This window comes from Malus sylvestris, chromosome 17, assembly GCF_916048215.2.
Source record: "Malus sylvestris chromosome 17, drMalSylv7.2, whole genome shotgun sequence".
NCBI lineage: Eukaryota > Viridiplantae > Streptophyta > Magnoliopsida > Rosales > Rosaceae > Malus > Malus sylvestris.
Genome location: NC_062276.1, coordinates 30,169,270 through 30,178,923, shown reverse-complemented (window position 1 = coordinate 30,178,923; position 9,654 = coordinate 30,169,270).

Here is a 9,654-nt window from a genome sequence, read left to right as displayed (position 1 = left end):
GGACGTGTCAGCGATGGTGATCATTGCCTACCTAAGGTTGTATAGAGTGGATGTGCTCGGTAAACATTTGTGTTTGTAATTTAGAGCTACAATGATATTGATTTGGATTCTAGCAAAGAAAGTACAACAAACTTGTTGGAGGTTAGCTTTATTAAATTTAATGAAGTGCTATATAACTTTATTGGTTGATTAACTTAGCTAAACGTTAATATTTCGCATCTTTGATTCATTGATTTGACTTGTTGTTATGGTTACGGGAATAGCTAGAAAACAATGCGATAAACGTGAAGGGTGGACGAAGACACTGGTTATGAAATGGTTGACTCACGTATTATAGAACCTAGTGATGCTCGTCGATTGCCATTGAGTAATTATGGAATCCTATGCTTTTCTGTTATAATGTACTAGTAATGTAGGAGAATGTGAACTACGAATGGTTTGATTTCATCTATGGTATGTGATAGGGATTTGTACCACCTGCAAAAGTAAGGATAAAAGCACTTAAAAATACTTGTAAGAGTACAAGGTTGTCATGGTATAGCAACTCAAGTAAGGTCAATCTCCATAGGGATTGAATGAATAATTTATGTATATACCAAATATTAATTAATTATTTGAAAACAAAAGTTTGGAAAAAGGTGATTTTATAATCTAAAATATTAAAAACGAATTTAATTAAAAACAATTAAATAAATTAGGAAAATAGATAAAACAAAATAAAATAGTTTTGAAAATAAATTTGAGCACTAGGGTTCCGCCGTCACCTTAACAATCCTACGTAGTTCTTCTAATTACTTATGAATTACATATGCATATTTTGAAGGTTAGGTTTTCCTAAAGTGTATCCTACTTGGAACCTCCAACATAAAACATATATCTAACATGCAACCCGTCTGTGGCGTCCAGATCGAATGTGAACATGCAAGATTCATTAAGTTTTGTGAAATTCTTTTGAAAAACCATACAACCCTTAAGACATGTCGTCCATTACACATGTGAGGTCATATTGGGCTCCAAAAATGCAGTTTAAGCCCAGAAACGCCACTTTCCAGCAACGTGCACTGCTCCTCCATTTAATCTCCAGAAAATAACCGCTTGGTAGAAATTGCTGAGATTTTGACACGAACAAGATAAGGAACACATGAACGTCCTCCAATACGAATCACTCCAAAATTCATCCATTTGGTCACGTTTTGCGAAGAAATCGAATATCCTACATTAAAAATATAAAGCAAAGTATCAAAATTCTACCAAAATAATTGCCAAATTACACTAAGAATGGGGGTCAATATATAATATAATATTGACTCATCAGTATGTAGGTAGTCTAACATAGGGTTAGATCCAGCCACAATATAAGAGAAAAGTTATTGTGTTGTTGAATCGTTGTTCTGTTTTGGTCGTGTCTCGAAGGTGAGACGTGATGAATGGACAAGTACGTGGTGATGTCACGTGTTGATCTGGGACGTAGCTTGGGATCAGGGCGTGGCAACACTGCTTCATTTGATCCAGGTCTGCTTGGAGCCGTGGAGTCCATGACCGGACTTTTGAGGTAATTGTATTCTTATTAGCCTTACTCTCTAATCCAAAAAAATCATGGTCCCACAATTTCCCCACACTATGCATTTGAAAGGCAACCTGTTCCACTTGAGGATGAATAGTTATCCAAAGACCATGCCTTTCAGAGTAAACTAGAATATGTACTGTTTAATTTTCTAGCTTTGTATGGTGATTCGATGCTCAGAGAGTAGTGGAGACGTTTCAAATTCAGACATGTGGTCTTGGAAGTAGTACCATAAAGTTTGCAATGATGAAACTTTGAGTTTGTTGCATGTGCATGAAAATCAAAAAATTACTGTTAATATTTTGTACTGATTTTAACGGTTAGATTCGTTGATCCAAATAAAAGTCGATCCGTTTTCAACGGCTAGATGATTTTGTTTCCTTGAGTATTCTTCAAATCCTCGTCTTTTTTTCTTCATCAAATCCCCAATTTCAACATCAATCCAACAACACATCGACTGTCTCTTCATTTTTCAATTCAGATTCCTTCACCAAATTGTTTCATCACCCAGAGAATATGGCCGCCATCTCATCTGTTCATCCGGCACCCCACGTTAATGTGGTTATTTTCTTTTAGCCCACTATGATCAGAGTTCGTAACAAGGAGAATGAAGAGGCCTTCCTTGCAGGTCATGCTCGTCAATTGAACGGTTGCATAATTTGATAAGAGGATAACAATGACGTAACTGCAACACTTGCCAAACCTTCCGACAGTCGCCCTTGCACCTGGGTTCATCCCCGGTATTTGGATTTGGGGTCAAGATTCCCTTTGTCGCCCTTATGGAAGGAAATACTGATCTGTTATCAAATTAGGCTATGCACCCTTACTCGTACGTGCATCATTACCTGTTTCGAATGTCCAAAAAACTAGTACTGTGCCAATTTGTGTCTTCTAGAATTTCGCATACTCTACACAATACGGAAGAGTGTTGAGAGAGAGAAAGAGAGAGAAATTGGCACAATACTAGTTTTTTGGATGCCATGCCAATTTGGGAGGGATGCCATCGTAGCCCCGTGCTCCAATCATCCCATTTTAGACCCGAAATGGGTTGATGCCAAAATGACAGGCTGCTCCCTGCTCTGCAAACAGCTAAGGATGCTCCTAAGGTCGAGAAGAAGAAAAGGAAGAAACCTAAGGTTATTATATTAAAAGAATCCATGTCAGGGTTTCAAAGAAAAAGTCTAAGTCAGCGAGTAGCTCTAGCCGCCATCAAGACAAGATGTTAGAATCGTTGATCTTACTTTCTAGACTAAGGAGGGTATTCAGCTGCCTTCAATAGTTATTAGCGGAGAATGGGGAAAACCCCCTTTCAAGAAATGTGGGAGCTCCACTGAGGTTCTCCTGGAGAAAACACCTTCAATTGCGGTACAGAAACAAACATTTCCAAAGCAACAACAGCAACTGCAACAACAAAGTTCTCAAATCCAAGTTTGCACTTCGTTAGCTCAAAATTCGACTTTTGAGCAAGCCCATGCTTTGACCCTTGTTGGTGAGGGCATAGTCAATGATCTCCCAGAAGCACCGCCCACCACGTCTGTCTTTCCTGAAGTGGCTCTGAGTGGAGAGCAGTGTTTGGTGATCAGGCCTATTCACGGTTTAGAGTTGCTTCCCCCAACGCGAGTGGTCTTCATGATGCCAAGCATGCTCAAGCCTTGGTCCGTTTGACCGTCTCCTTTCCGACTTTAGGGAGGTGATCATCGATGCTGGTCATTTGAAAAAAAATGCTACCATAGTAGATATGCAGCTAGCCTTTTCTTTTATCTGATTTCAGCGCTATTTTTCCCTCATTCTTGGTTTTCATTATTGTTCTCCTTTTTTAGGCGAACACTTGGAAGAAGGCTTAGCTCAAGGGTCAAGTGGGTAAGATCTCGAAGCTCGAGACGACCTATAAGAATAGACTAGGCAGCCGAATGAAGTTTGAGAAGAGTCTGCAAAAGAAAAGCTCCAAGTTGGAGGCGTTTTTGGATGCCAAACGATCTTGGAATGCTAAGAGAGATGTGCTAGTAGATCGCTTGCCTGAAGCCGAAACAAAGTCTGCTCAGATACTAAAAGCTAAAGAGGAAGCGTAGCGAGTCTTGGCTTCGGAGCAGAGGTCATGGGATGCTGACTGAGCATCCTTCAGTCGGCCTTGGATGGGGCTCTTAAGGAAGTTGATCAAAGTGAGAGGTTCTAAATTGAAATCCTTTATCAGAATGAAGCGAACTTGGCGAAGGTCAGGAAGTTATTTAAGAAGTCAACGGAACAAGAATACGACCATGGTTATCTTGCTGGTTATACGGGGCAAGACCATCATGACAGATGGGATTGGAGCCGTCTGCTGGCGGAAATTCGAAAGGTTGGTTTGCCCGTGCCTTCCTCTCTCGTGATAAATGCGGTGGAGCTCGTAATATCTGAAGGGGAGCGAGTCATCTTCTGACTCTGAGGGGCCATCGAATGAGGCTGATCCGGCTGACCTTGATGTTGCTCCTACTGACCCTTCTTCAACAGGTCTAATGGGTGCTGCTGTGAGAACTCGTATTTCAGAATATACTAGCAGGAATGCCCGCGCTTTGCTGTGGGTTTTTAGACCATGAATAATATTCATAGAAAAATTAACTGAAAATGCTACAGCAGTACAATTGCATTCATAAATGTAGCAAGTCAGAGAAAGCATGTTTTACATGAGTAATGCATTCTTGTTTTTTCTATTTTTAGATGTCTTTACTTATAAATCTATTTTTTTAGAATGAAGTTAGAAGATGTTCTAGCACCAAAGACTATTAGAAGTTGGAAAGATATGCCGATGCAATGGTTTGAGAACAGTTTGGGAAATTTTGGGTAGGAAATATGCTCGCAAGGAAAACCGACAATGGGTGAGTATCACTCTCAAAGCTGCTTTATGTCTAAATTAGTGAATTACCATAATCTTTGCTAGTTGGTTTTCACTCTTGGCCTAATTTAGTGTGTCAATGCTGAATGTATTCCTCTTTTTGCTTCATCCTGGGAAACTCTGACACCCTTACTACATTGTCACCTTTCTGATCTTTGAAGAACGAAGACTTATCTTTGTCCTAAACTTTTCCTAAATCAACCTAACTGTGTCTAAAAGATTTAGACCCGACTATGTCGTGTTTCTGGCAATTCTATTTCTCTTTCGCGTTAATCAGACCTCTGGTTTACAGATGCATGATAAAATAATTGAAAAGTCACAGTTTTATCACATGGTTTTTTATCCTAGCCATAATAAGACTAATGTGATTTATACCAAGAGACTAATGTGCTTTTTCACATGCTTTTTTGTCTCAAAATTTATAGAAATACAAAAATGATCATCACAAATTTCAAATCCTGCATTAACTGAAATTAAAACAATTATTCAAATTCCTAAAATTAAAACAGCATTTAGAAGCACTATAAACTCAAATTACAAAAAACATCAACAACATGGTGAGAATGGAGATTTATTTTATAGAAAATGAAAAATCTTTCTCAACCAATATGCTAAAAATGTTCACCACCAGTATATAATAAAAAACAAAATGCTAACTTCATCACATAGCACCAACTTTAAACGTATCTCCTTCCGAAATTAAATTAAGAATTCACATGCCACTAATTAAGAAACTTATACTAACTGAAGTTGTATATTGTAAAATGCAACTGCTTTTAGAATTCCTAAGTGATATCAGTTAGCAAGAAACTCATACTAACTCAAGTTGTATAGTGTAATAACGCAACTACAAAAGACCAAGCTTCTGCTGCTAAAAGGCTTTTACAAAATCATAAAACTCTTAACAGTTTGAACCCTACCAGAAAGTTTATATGAGTTGAAGAACAGCTGTACTTAAGTGCAGCAAGATCATTACCTCTTACGGATTCTCCTCCACGTCAGAACCACCTGCAGTCCAAATTAAGAAAGATTCAATGCCAGATCAAGAACAAATCAGTAATAATTTAAACTGAAATCCCTAATTATTGTTGCAGAGAGAATTCATATGAAGATTAACTACAATAATTAATTCGAATGGAATCCAAAAGCAGCATAAATATGAAGGGAAAAAAATTAATAGCAAAAGTCACATTTCAGCAGCAATTAATAGCAGAAAACAGAGTTTAGTGGCAGGGACCAAAACAATTTCAGTAAAAAAGACCAAAAACTGCAATGACTAACATATTTACATACATGTGAAAATCTATTCACAACCACATTTACAATGACTAACATATTTACAATAACTTACATATATATAGGTGTCCAAGTGTCTATCGGTACTATTGTCTTTCAAATGGATCCTCAATTTCTGAAATCACAGAAAAGAACCACCCGAAAAAGTTATGAAAAAAAAAAATTCAACTGTGTACAGGTACCAAAGAAAATGTTTTTCTTTCTTTCTAAGATTTATTGATTTATGCTCGAGAACATGTGAACAATCAGCAAGAGCCACAACAGATTTAGGCATCACCCAAACACTGAATCAGATAACACATCAATAGACAATCCAACATCGCATCACTTCCTTAATTAAAGGTGGAAAGATAGGGTATGAAAACACGATTTTCAATTAAAAAAATAAAGAACCCATTAAGGGCTTGAATTGCAGGTGCCCTCTCTCAGTTAGTAGCAAGTAATATAGTTATGCTGCTTATAGTTATACTAAAACAACCATCACCTAAAAGACCACACCTTTATGCTTCATTCAAAATAGCCACCATAAACAATTTGCAGTCCAAAAGTCCAATAATTCAAACCTCATAAAAAAACTGAAAGTAACTAATTAACCACCATCACCTAAAAGGCCACACCCTTATGCTTCATTCAAAATAGCTACCATAAACAATTTGCAGTCCAGAGCTCCAATAATTCAAAGCTCATAAAAAAACTAAAAGTAACTAATTAACCTTAAAATAAAGCAATTTGTTCAAGCAAAATAAAGAATGAGAATTCTGAGTAAATACAAATACCCCTAAAGATTCTAAAACAACAAAACCCTAGTTCTCAAATTACAGAACACTAAATTAGATACTAAGTTTTTACTTCTGTTATCATTCGGAATGCATAGTTAATTTATTTTTATTAATACTCTATTGTGAGTCTGAATGGTAACTTATGATGAACTGGTAACTGATGCAAGGGATTAGGATGAGAGAACTTAGGTAACGGCTTGATATAATGACATTAAATTTTTAATTTTCTTTTAAAGAGTATATAGTTTAGAGCTCCGCCTCTGCATTTTAACAGTAGGTCGATTTGTAACTATATTGAATCGCATCATACCCTCATTTACTTTTTCAAGATGCTCAAAATGCTATGAATGACTTATCTGGTAAGGATGATGTTCTTCCTATTTAAACCTTATTTTTTGACAACTTCTCAAGAACTAAATCATTACCAAGATTCAGTTTAATTAGTTTTCTCATCATATCCAAATTATATGCAGTTTATATAATAACACAATCATCTTCAAAGACCATTTCAAAACCAATATAACTTTAGTCCTAAAAACAAATTCACAAAACACTCAAACAGACACAGACAACAACTAAATTGCAATTTCAAAACAAAGGCAACTTTTGTTCTTCAATCCAAGAACCACATATGCATACCAAAATGATGACACTGCGATGGGAGTCCAAACTAAACAGCCAAAAAATAGCGAGAATAAGAGTAAGAATTCGAACTTAGTTCGTGTGTTTATATTGTATAAATGACTCTTAGCTTGTTTTGCTTCTTGCAGGCTTATGGGATTCAGGAAAAATGTGTTATTTAGTTCCTCTCGTAGAACTGAAGAGGTGTTTTCTAGAGACCCAGAATATATGGAATCTCTACCCAGCAATAAAAACAGAGAACATCACATAGGCAACAGAAGCCGAATAGAAATCCCACATTTCACAACCAAATCATCACATCAGTTCGAAACATTAAACTATAAGAACTAAAAATAATAATAACAGTACCTTGAATTGAACCCTCAGGTCAGAACCTCCTGCTTTGCAACCTGAAACAAACGAAAGAAATTAAAACCCACAAACCCACAATCAGATCAAAACAATTTTCCAGGAAAAACAAAACGAAGATTGGTATACAAAAAACCATCAGATCTATAACCTGGAAAAATAAATAAAAAGCCACACAAAAAAACCCAAAAAAAAAAAGAAGCAACCAACCTTAAAACAGAGAACAAACAGACAGAAAGAGAGATGAATGTCCAAAATGAGAGAAAACAAAACAAATAAGGGAAATTAATATCTCTGATGAATCCCCTAAAAACTGACCTAACACACCAAAAAAATCGAAAATAATCCACAACAAAAAGGCAGAAACGATGACAATGTAAGCTGACAGTAAAAAACAGGAACTTATCTTTGGAAATCCAGGCATGCAGCGGCAAATCCGGACGACCCGTATGGTTTTCTCTGACCATCCCACTCTCCCACTTCTGAAATCCATCACCCATACCCCTCCCCCTCGCTCTTTTTCCATCGCCATCTATCTCGATCTCCGTCTGTCTGTCTGTCTGTCTCTCTCTCTCTCTCTCTCTCTCTCTCTCTGTCAAAGCCTCCATCCCCCCGAAACCCTCATTGAAGGACAACAAATGAAAACCTACACGGCAACCCCCGAATTTGCTCAAAACCGATAGGACAAAATTGCCCTTCCAACCCAACCCAAATCTGATGGGTTTCTTGTAAATAAGGAGAAATCAAAGGGTAATCCGTCCTAAACCTTGCGGACAAAATTACCCTTCTAAATTCTAATAAATACCCTTCAAACCCAGCCCAAATCTCATGGTTTTATTGTAAATCAGATGAAATCAAGGGGCAAACAATTGACTGTAGCTAAGCTACAGTCAATTCACTCCTCAATTTTAGAATAGATAATATGTATGAATTATATTTATATTTGAAATATTCTTATTAAATTATACTTATATAATATGCCATGTCATTCTTAACTTTATGACACCAGTATTTCTTTCTTTAAAATTTCTATATATTTGCTACTTCTGATGTTGTAGATATCAACTTCTATGATATTTATTTGCACACCCCCACCTTAACTTAAACACATTTGCATGTATGTGTCTAGCTTCTGTCAATACCAATCCTAACTATCATTGGAGAGAAGAAAAGGTGGTTAGTGAGCACTCTATTATGGTGACTTTCCAAAGCTATTAGCTAAACGTGTCATCCTTGTGGCCATGCAATTAACACCTCTTGCATCAACTAAGTGACTAAGCAATTAGATGTTGTAAGACTCATGTTGAATTGTTAATTATTATTAGATGTTGTAAGACTCATGTTGAATTGTTAATTATTATGGATCGAATTATTTAAAGGCAAATAACTTGATCTTGAAGATATTTGACTTTTAACGTTATTCAATATTGGTTAGCAAGAATCATGGAACCAATATATATTTAGTTGACTAATTGAAACCCCAATTAAGTAAGACATATTGTACATCCTTGCTGGGACAACATTAAGATTAAATGGTGATTTGGTGTATTCCTCCAATTACTATAATAGGCGGAATTTGAGGAATGTCTGTTTGGTATGCCTCTACCGAATTAGAGCATAATTTTGGTGGGCCCCAGCCGAAACTGGGTATCATTATTAGGTAGTCTCCAGCTGCAATTGAGTCTATACCGTTCTCCCACATTTATAGTAGTAATCAAAGCCGATAATTTGGTAAAGTTTTGCTTTCTACAATGCCACTTCAAGAGCAAGTTAGAAACATGGAATGACGATAAAAGTATTCTCCAGTCAAAATTTTGTCAGATTTATAACTTCAAAATCATACTCATTCAAGTAAGTAATCAAGGGGTGCTTCAGGTAATGTATTTCATGATTAGACGGTCCGTATGAGCGAGCCAAAGAGCCATAGAATTCACGTTCAAGGGATACTTCCGTTTGTAATGTTTCGAGCATAAGACAGCAAATAAAGATCAAGGCGAAGGATTATTCAGCTCTTCCATGCCATTGTTGGCTTCAATGATTTTTCAGCTTCCAGATAGTCAAGTGTGGTTTATGTCTTATGCTCACATATAAACATCCATGTTAGAACATTCAGGTTCTAAGGGATGGCTTACATGAAAAACTTCTGGATTCCACGG